Source organism: Bidens hawaiensis, unplaced genomic scaffold (genome assembly GCF_021521415.1).
Source record: "Bidens hawaiensis isolate Kalapana, Puna unplaced genomic scaffold, B.hawaiensis_p1.1 tig00018131_1, whole genome shotgun sequence".
NCBI lineage: Eukaryota > Viridiplantae > Streptophyta > Magnoliopsida > Asterales > Asteraceae > Bidens > Bidens hawaiensis.
Genome location: NW_027492739.1, coordinates 249,691 through 260,065, shown reverse-complemented (window position 1 = coordinate 260,065; position 10,375 = coordinate 249,691). Strand labels below are relative to the sequence as shown.

The window sequence follows — 10,375 nt, the reverse complement described above, 5'->3', positions numbered from 1 at the left end:
ACCACTGTTATTTTATTTGAACCAGACACCATTTTTGGAGTTTCCTTGTCGTCAAACACTTTTAAAATTTTGTTTATATTAATTTTATATATATATATACCATCCTTTAAAAATTGTAACAATTGTATTTTAAAAGTATTAAGTTTATTTATAAAACCAGATTTTCGTTAAATAGTCCAAGATATATATTGTACGATAAATATATATATTTTAACGTTTGTCTTAAATTATTTAATATATTATGGGTTATATTTATATATGTACACATCTATAATTGCGTTATAGTTTATTAAATATTATTTAAATAATCATATAATCATTTCAACAAATATTTATTTATTTAAACTAATAGTAATGATTTCATGATAACTATAACCGTAGAGCTCAATCGATCAATCAATAACCATTTTAAACACAACATAACCCAAATAACGTTGAAATCTCAAATTTATTATACGCATTATCTCATTTGTTAATAACTCATAAAGATAAATTATGTTAAATCATTTATAACTAATTTATATTATCCTATTTAACTAGGAATCCTTGCCGGTGTATCCCGAAGGGTTCATCATTCACACATCATCACTTTTATTTTGTTCATCCGATCAGGTGAGTACCACATTCCCCTCTTTTACTCGTTTTCTCACGTTTTGGGGACATATGCGTAAATTGTATTCTCATATATACTTATACACAAAACTACAACTATTGTCTTATGTGTTAACAACTTATACCTTGCTTGTTTATGTGCTTATATGCTTTACGTGAACCACATTCGGAGAGGTCCAACATAATCTCATAATAGTATGATCATACGCCAGTTGTTATAGCTTTGTGATTCTCGACATCTCAGTTATACCTGCTTATTTGGTTAATTTTTATTCTCATATGACTTGTTGCATTACTTATTTTTACATATAACTGGTGTTCTGCTCACTCAACCTTGTCTTGAGAAAACTATTTTATTTTGCAACGCATATATAGGTCATCGTATGATGTGAAGTAATTGAAGTGTGAAGATCACTTATGTCACACCCCGACTTAGGGCCTAGACGTGTGACCAATAGTTGGTACATGTTTTATAAATACATTAGAGTTGCGGGTTTTATTTTAGCGGAAGTCTTTAATTAAATATTATTATATTGAAAACTTGGGTTTAAATACCTGTTTGATATTTCAAATACACTTCTTTAGAAAACATATTTATAATATTTTGAAATAAAATATCTGAGCCACCAGATAGCATCTAATTACTATAACTCCAATCTTCTATTTCTTCTTGCTTGTCTGTTCTAACCTTTCTTTTCTCCTGTAAAATGGTTAGAAAATACGTCAACACACAGCTGGTGAATGACGCTGATTCTTTGTAAACTTCTTTTCAATACCTTTGTGAAACCAACAATAATACCTTTGTGACTACTCATTAGGCACCCAACTAAATTGGGATCAAATTACCCTAAGTACCTTGTACAATTAATTATATACACAATATCATTTCTTTGAACAGTCCCATAGACTTCCAGAGGCATGTTGATGATATGAAAGGCCTCGAGGAAATGTCGAGTCACCATGTATGAATCGATCCAGACACATGTATACTCTTAATCAGAGTGTCCGTTTCTTATTATTGTAACACAAGATTTTAAGGATTCGTAAATCCTATGCAAACATTTGGACTCTAAAAGAGTTTGTAAAAGGTTTGGGGCGTATTCACCTTTTCTGTTTATAATCAATTTCTGATACTGATTCTTGTTTCTTTTTTCTGCTTCTTGACTTGTTACCTCGGACCTATAGTACGAGAATAACCTTTTGTATAAATAACTAGATCAATGATCTAGCTTCAGACCTTTAGTTTGTTTTGTATAGATTTTAACCTTGATAAAAACATTTGTTTACATAAAGCATTTTGACCTTTAGTCCTCTTGTTTATTTACCAATTATATACTACGTTTCTTTTTCTGGAAGAAACGTCTATACTGAGTTTCTTCTTCAAGAAGAAATATTAATTTAACTATACTCTTTGAATATTATATTTCTTAATAATAAAGAAACACTATTATGGCGGAGTTTGCCAATAAGCAGACTCGAGGAGCGTTTATTGCTGGTGTGTTCTCCATGCAAGGGTTCGGGATACTTTTGAGTTCGCTCATATCCATGATTGTGTTCAGCGTTTTTGAAGCTAATGCTGACGAGCTCAAGCTAACGAGGCCATCCGAACTTGCACCATCAACAAACATTTCCCGGGTCCCACCAGAGGCGGACTTGGCGTGGCAACTCATTCTCATGATTGGTGCAATTCCAGCATCTATGACTTACTATTGGCGGATGAAGATGCCTGAAACGGCACGGTAATTTTCTTTTGGTGCTGCTAAACGTATCTCTTTTTACAACTCCCTCACAAGAGTACTTTTCAGTCACAAGTATATAGATCATTTTTGACATGAAGGTTTCTTTGAATACTACTTCTACAGGTACACGGCATTGGTAGAGAAAAACACATTACAAGCAGCAAAAGACATAGGGAAAGTGATGAATGTACCACTAAGTACAATCCAGGAAGATGTAGAGATGATGAACACACCCAACACTCGCACATCTTTCTCAAACACCTACCCTTTTTTCTCACGTGAATTTTTCAGAAGACATGGTCGTGATCTCATCGCGGCATCCATAAATTGGTTTCTCATCGATATCGTCTTCTACAGTGTCAACATGTTCCAATATCATGTATTTGGAGGCCACATGACTCCGAAGAGCCACATGAATATATACAAAGATGCATTGCAAATAGCGAAATTCCAAGCACTCGTTGCAATATGTGCAACGATCCCTGGATTTCTTACAAAAGTTTCATTGTTGCTTAAAAGTGGGCTTATTCAGATTTCTTAATAAAATAATTCTCACCAAAAGAAACTACAATTTATATTGTTAACTTGTTTCTCTATTAGAATCTATTGGTCTTTAAATATTGACCATAAGCATATAAATTTCCTAACGGTTTCTAAGGTCAGTGGGAGCAGTAGAAGTACAAGAGCCGGGGGAAGAGAGTTATAAAATTTTACTCCAAATTTAGCTCCAATTACACCTCTTGTACACCATACTGCACCAACTCTTACACACTTAGAATCCTGAAAATGATAGCAACCTAACCAAGAGCTAATCCATAAAACCGAGACTTTTAAAATTACCCAATAATCAACTCAAGAGGCCATCTAGGTTTTAAAACCTACTAACACTGATGATTATGTAACCTCCCTAACTAAAGTTGAAATGGATGTTGGAAAGTTTAATGATCCTACCCCTTATAAACCATTAGCATCAATTATAATTGACTCCATAAATCAGGCTAACATTTTGAGGTTGAATCACCTAAGAGTGTTCATAACTAAACTAAATTCCAGTACGAAACGTTAAGACAGTAAGAAGCACGATTGATTATTAAAGGTTATATTTAAGGATAAACCAATTATCAAAGAATTTTCTTACCTATATTACAAAAGATTTCTTTAAGGATCATTATTGTTCTAGTAGCTTACAATAGTTAAGAGCTACATTAGATGAACATTAAAACAACTTTTCCTAACAATCGACTTACATATTTATATGTTCATAAAACAGCCTAAAAGTTATAAACTGAAGGTCAAAGAACATTTAGTTTATAAGTTAATAAAATCCATATATGGGTTAATGCAAACATCAAAATATGATGAAATATTTATACAATTATTTTCATCAAAAACAAGTGGATTAATGTACCTACCTCAAGATGAGTGGGAGCAACTAAAAACATACTTGTCCTTATATAGATGACATTCTTCTGACAAGTATATGTTACATGAGTCAAAGCATTTTCACACATACTTTGATATTATAGATCTCAGAGATATTTCTTACACATGTAATAAACAGTATTGCTCTACTTTAGAGGATAATGGGAACACATAGATTATTCCCTTATGCTTCATTAAGTAGAAGCCTTATATAAGTTCAAGTCTATACCCGTTTAGATATTACTCAAAATTGCAACACACTAGATATGTCTAGATTAATGTGAAGCATCTAAAAGAGTACTAAGATATCTTTAAAAGAAACGAAAGACTTAATTTAAAAGAAGAAGTGAGAATTCAAACCGGTAGATTACTTTAAACTTTGTCATATTCAAAGATAAGAAAATGTAATTTTCGGGATATATTCTTATGTCAGTAGACAAATCTATCTCATGGAGGAGTCATAATGAACCGATAACAACAACCTAAGTCATAACGACCTAATATGTTGATTAATTACAACGTTGTTGTCAATAAACGTTGTTGAACATTTATTAGTGGACTCATAAGTTTTTATTAAACTCCATATAAATTATATATTGAAGACTTATTGTGATAAAGTCAGCTACCATGTTTTCTCAAACAGTAACAGTTTGAGAGGTGCTACATTAAATTTTGATATGAAATTAATTATTCGTTTATGAACGAATTGAGGAATCTAAATTTTCGTATCGAATGCATTCATGATATACTTAAGGATCCGATAAATAAAAGTCTCACCCATAAATATTATGAAAGCGCTTATAATAATGACGGGTTATTGATGACTATGCACAACGTACTGCATATCATACTATGAATGATTAACTATTAAATTTTCTCATCAGTTTTGATTTGTATGTCTCTTAATATGTTCTGCATGCATAATGACATATAAACGAATTATTATACAAATCAAACGTTCTGAAGGGCTTACTTGAAAATTTTGATCATAATTACTTAGGTTTTAAATAAGGGCTGAAGTATGATTAATGAGGGTCTTGAGCTGATGTTCAATTCAATGACTGTATTTCTCTGCTCCAGTTTAAGTTTAAAGCTAAAATGAGTGTTAACTCCTGATCATGCTTATCTAATACTCATAATAAATGATTACTCGGCCAGTGGGAGAATGTAAGAATAACATATAATAATATATATTTAAATATGACCATTATAATCATTTATATTATAATAGATCAAAATATTAAATATACCTTATATATTAGTTTGGTAATTGTTGATGGGCCATATTACCTATAATTAACTAATAAAGGGTTTCCCCTTGGGTGTATATATAGAGAGAATAAATTAACATCATAACCTAATCACACACACATAACAATTTTGTGTGCCTCCTATCTCATAAAACCGGGTTCCTCTCAAGAACCTAGGGGTGTTCAAAAAGCTCGTGGCTCGCTCGAAAAAGCTCGGCTCGAAAAAGCTCGATTCTAAATGAGCTCGGCTCGACTCGGCTTGATTTCTGAACGAGCCGAGCTCGAGCCAGGGTCAGCTCGGCTCATGGCTCGGTTTTGGCTCGACTCGTGAGCTCGGCTCGTTGGCTCGTTTAGATTAAACCCTAAATTAATATCTATATATAGTAATATCATACTTATGCGTATATTATGTCACTCGATACCTAAAACCTTATAAAAGAATAACGAAAATAAAACATATAAAGTTCTAATTATTAATTTTTTATAATATGTATGTTAAAATTATATATTTTTTTATCTTTTATATATCCAAATTTGTAAAATAAGAAATTCAAAAATTCAAAAATAAAAAAATTCAAAAAAATTAATGAAGACCAACTCGACGAGCTCGAGCTCGGCTTGAGCTTTAAACGAGCCGAGCTCGAGCTCGATTTTCAGCTCGATAAAGAAAACGAGCCGACCTCGAGCCAGCTCGATTAAGTTCGAGCTCGAGCTCGAGCACACTCTGGCTCGGCTTGACTCGGCTCGTTTACAGCCCTACAAGAACCCTAACACCATCCTTATGTATACATCCTAAAGGGAAACTCGACCAAGATGACAAACATGTCAACTATCTCATACTCTGCTGTGATTATTATTCTCCATGCTGTAACAGGTTCATAAGTTTAATATTTTTCATGTTTTATATTACTTATATGAAGAACTGACCAACAATTAAAACTCAGACCAACTCTCCGACCAATCTCCGATCTCCGGAGCATTCAAGGCATGTCGGTTACAAACGTGCATTCAAAGGCGACCTCAAGTTATGCCCACGTAACCGTTACAATCTTCAGTTGCTCCCTTCAATTTCAATTGTTCTCAGCTTCAGTTCTCGCGTCTCCTCTTCCTAAAAAACCTAAAGTTGTTTGCCTACTCAACGTCCCAACCTATAGACATACTTATCCTCTTCTTCGTTTGGCTGTTCCCTTGGGCATCATCAATCTCTCTCATCCTCTAGCAATTCTTTTTATTTTTACTTCCCCAAGTTTCTAGGTTTCTGTTTGTTCAATTGTAAATCCTTTCAATTCAAGTTCAATGATAGGTTTCAGTGAACCCCTAATCATCAATTTTGCCTGCACAAATTTGTAATGATTTTGCCTGCACAAACCCTTATTCAAGTTTTGTTGTTGTTTATGTTAAAGTGATTTTTAAATATTTGTGGAACTGATGTTGATTTTTACATTTTTTAGACATGCAAACACCTTTTATTATCTTCCGTGTCACCTGAAGTAAGTATTTTTTTTACGAAATTTGTTGAATTTGCAGCTGTAAATTAGGGTTTTCGTGGATTACTTTTGGAAGGTGGGGATTTAGGGGTTAATTGGATTGTTGTTTGGTAAATTATGTTATTCTGAAAATGCAGGTTTTGATTCCGATCCTTTCGTGGTGGTGAAGTCGTTGTGGCATTTGTCTTTTGTCGGTTTGGTTGTGAGCCTGCAATGATGATGAGGATCGTTTATCGTTGTCGGGTTTCGACTTTGAATCTTGGGAGCAGTGGAGTCGTCGTGGCAGTTGGCTTTGTGATTGCCGACTGTGGTGGTGGCCCTCGGCTGTTGTGGTCGCTGATTGTGACATACCGTTGAGTGGGTTGTGATTGTGACTCGGTGTTGCTGTAGGCTTTGTTGTTACCGGCTATGATGCTCATGCATGTGACCCTACGATGATGATCGTCTATCGTTGTTGGGTTCCGATACGTTGCTTCCAAGGCGGCGTTGATGATGGTATGTTTCATATGTTTAACGCTATGATGATAGTTTATTATACGAGCCTCATTAATGTTGGCTTTATTATATGTACTTATTTTTTTTCTGTTGTTGGTTCAGTAACGATGCCCGTATGCTCAGTCGAGAGATTCTTATTAGTTCACTTTTGGTCGATTAGTTTTCCCTACGAGCTGGCTTTTTGTTCAGTTTAGAGAACTTTTGTTTGGACTTTGTTTGAATAAGTCGACTAAGACTCTTTTTAGTCACCATTGCCACTAACTGTATAATTAATTAATAGGTACTATCCTTAGAGTAACTTGGCTATTGAATATCCAAATTAGAAGTATTAGCCTTAAGTTAACTAGGGTATACGTTATACTTTGCTCATAGCCAGTATTACAAATTTCAAAAAAATTTACATGAAAGTTATGTGCATGTTATCTTCATGTTGGATGGGGTTTAGGGGTTGGTTTTAAATTGCATTTTATTTGACCTGCTAATTTTTTGTTGACATGCTAATATAATTTCAGAAAGTGTACCGAAGTTGCTGCATTCAAATATTCACAACAATAGCTGGACCGTTGAACGGGTCGCATTCGTGTGTTAGCGAGATGTATATATTGAACCTATTAATAGTAGCAGCGTGTATCAAGGTCAAATGATCCGCACGAGCTCAGGTAATATGTTATATGATTACTAAATATTTATACCGTAGTACCGTGACATCCGATTCTATAAAGTCTAATTATTCATCATGGTGATCATGCGCTCTTACTTGTATGGGTCTCTGTTTGCAAATATAATATGTTCCATCTTATCAAAGACTTAGATAAAACATGTGGAAGACAAGTTTCATAAGCTCATGAAACAAAGTAGAAAGTCGCCACCAGACGAAACTGAAACCGCTGGAATCCCCAACACCCTCTTAGATCTCGAGCTTGCGGATCATGTTATAGCTATACAGAACCAGCTTTCTTAAGCTTGCACCTTCCTAATGATTATCCCCTCTTTGTACAACTCATGTATCATGTTGCAAAAGTATATTTGCATAACAGAATGCTATTGATATAAAACCTGTACAAATTTGTGTAGTGGTTACAGCTTCAACGAATTGCTAGTTTTTACGTCTTTAATGTTTCAACGCAAGGGAGTTCTGTTTCAGTGTTGGAGATTTGTTTACATCATAATTAGCCGTAATAAGAATTTAAATTTGTACATCATATAATCATGTTTAGAAAATGTGATCTTCTGTCAATATATTTTATACATCTTCGTCATTAAAACTTATAATTAATTCTTACTTTATAGGGTGTACTCTTCAGTAACACTCTTGTCTCTCCCGCTATTTAAGTCTGTTACTTGTCATTTTGTAATGCCTCAAATAAAAACTTTTTGTTTCTGCAGGTTAAGTACCAATCAATTTATAGACCATTTATCCAATATATATGCATACGTCAATACATGTGCACAATCAAATCATGTGTGCCAACCACGTTTTCCTTTTTACAGTTTGTTGACTGAAAACTTTGTGGCTTTAGTTTGAGCATTTGTTTCATCTTAAACTTCAACTCTAACTACTCACTAATTAACACACATTTAATCATTTATGTTGATTAAAATCACATAACCCATAAATTTACTTTATTAACAAATATTTCACAAAACATGATGAGTGGTGCGCACCCCCACATAAAAAAAACCATCAATCCAACAAATCATATGCATATGAGGCAACGTGCTTGCACTGATAACCCATGACACACCACACCAAACTCTACAAACCAATACGAGGGGATATTTGCGTAAACCCGCAGCAACGCGCAGACACTTATGCTAGTATATATAATTTGGATATGAGGCTGCTTGCTGGTTGTTGCAGTGTGTTGGTTACTACAAATATTAATTTTATTTAAAAAAATGAAAACCAAATATGTGGAAGCTTTGTTTTTTGAATAATCAAAGAACTGTTGTTTTTTAAAAAATTTACAACTATCTTTTCTATATTTTTATAACAAATAAGCATTGCTTTATGTACCATTATAAACCAGTTTTTGAAGAAGTGTTGCTTTTGGGTATCATTTTACACCGGATTTTTAAACTGTTTTAAATATCTATTGCAACGCAAGGTTTAATACAGTTTTGAAACCGTTATGAATTAAAACACTTTTTAACCATTTAAAATTAACTTTTTCTGTACTAATGTGTGTGTGCGTGCACACACACAACAGAAGGGTAGTAATATTAAAACCGAGGGAGTTGTGATCAATGTTTTATAAACTGACATACTTGATTAGGGTTAAAAAAATAATATAACCAGTTGGATTGAATAGTTCAACATGTAATTTTATATAAAAATTAAAACGTAAGTTTTTGATTTAAAGGAAAACTATAAAATGGAAAAAAAAATGTTACAAACGTCTAGCAATTATTATTAAAAGAACTCAATGTAGGGAAGGGTTAGAAGAGGGTGGTAGGTTTAATCTAACCCATATTAAAGGTGATGAATTATGAAGAAAACGATAGGTCTGCCTAATATTAGGGGGATTCTTCCACCAACCGTGAATGCGTCTATTAAATAAACATACAAGCCAATACTGACCGAAATAGATACATGCATTAATATTTAGTCACAAATACTATATAAAATAGTATTATTTTAAGGGTTATTGGGTCTTTTCATCACTCGGACAGGTCGTGGAATTTAATTCCTGTTAGGCAATAAGTGCCGGCTCCACCTTATTCTCCAACTAATTGAAACACACTCAACGGTCAAGAACATGCAACTAGACCCATGTGCAACTAAACCCATGACTTATTCCATCATTTTTATGCAATTTAAACCCCGTCTTGAACCCAAAGTTAGTTTTCTTGTGAAAAGACCTTATATCTTGCAATTTGTGAAACTGATAAACTCATTCAAAGTCACATAATCCACAATATGGAGCCCCAATTAAATTGCATAACCAACTTCTATTCATCAAAGTTGAGGCATACAATTACTGACTTCGTAATCTAGATGCTCATATCATCAAAGTTCCTTCAAGATATTTTTGCATACTTATACATATATAATTAGTCAATTATTATTATTATAAGGTATGAGGGTGGGTTTTGTTGTTAAATCTTACAAATTGATGAGTTGCATCAGTTGGTTTTAATAGTTAAAATCCAAAGCTTCATGGGGCAAATTGTAGGAAACCAGAAAGCAATTCTTCTTTTTACTGGTTTGTGGATTGCACGAAACAAAAACCAAAATTTACAAACCCCAAAATACCGAATCTTAAAATGATGTCGAATTACCGAAAACGTAGAGCTAGCAAGAGGGGAACTGCCCGGGTGGTTGTAGACTTGTAGCAGGTTGCACGTGGTGGTGCGGCGGTGTAAAGGA

The 10,375-nt window shown here is 33.7% G+C and overlaps 1 pseudogene; it reads left to right on the top strand.

The window, feature by feature from the left end:
- The first annotated feature begins 2,061 nt into the window (after positions 1-2,061).
- On the top strand, positions 2,062-2,892 carry LOC143555432 (putative inorganic phosphate transporter 1-9 pseudogene; annotated as a pseudogene).
- The last annotated feature ends 7,483 nt before the right edge of the window (positions 2,893-10,375 follow it).